The 344-nt window shown below is 45.9% G+C and overlaps 1 protein-coding gene across 2 annotated transcripts in view; it reads left to right on the forward strand.

The window, feature by feature from the left end:
• LOC109545324 overlaps positions 1-344 on the forward strand; it is a 4,041-nt gene that overhangs the window by 2,787 nt on the left and 910 nt on the right. The window lies entirely within an intron of this gene.

Here is a 344-nt window from a genome sequence, read left to right on the forward strand (position 1 = left end):
GGATGCGACTTACCTAAAGGGGATTTTGTCCTTGATGCACCGACTAACTATGAAAATCACATTGATGTGCATGTAACCGACAAAGGCTAAGAAGATTAAACCCACTTCTTCCAGATGATGCTTCGCAATATTTGCCGACTGGTTGGCTGGTTGGAAGAAGAAGGCGAAGCACAGGGCGCATACAATCTGGAAAACAGGATTTTTGAGTTCTGCGGCTGTAAAGCACTGAGCTTGTCCTCAATACCAGTTGGAGCACTTTTAGAATCAGCTGCCACTGCTTCTTGATTTTCTTGCCAAGCGATTCTTTCGCTTCCGGCTTCAGCTCAGCAACGTCCTTCTCTTTG

This window comes from Dendroctonus ponderosae, unplaced genomic scaffold (genome assembly GCF_020466585.1).
Source record: "Dendroctonus ponderosae isolate FM_Combo_2020 unplaced genomic scaffold, Dpon_F_20191213v2 Dpon_F_20191213_2, whole genome shotgun sequence".
NCBI classification, from domain to species: domain Eukaryota; kingdom Metazoa; phylum Arthropoda; class Insecta; order Coleoptera; family Curculionidae; genus Dendroctonus; species Dendroctonus ponderosae.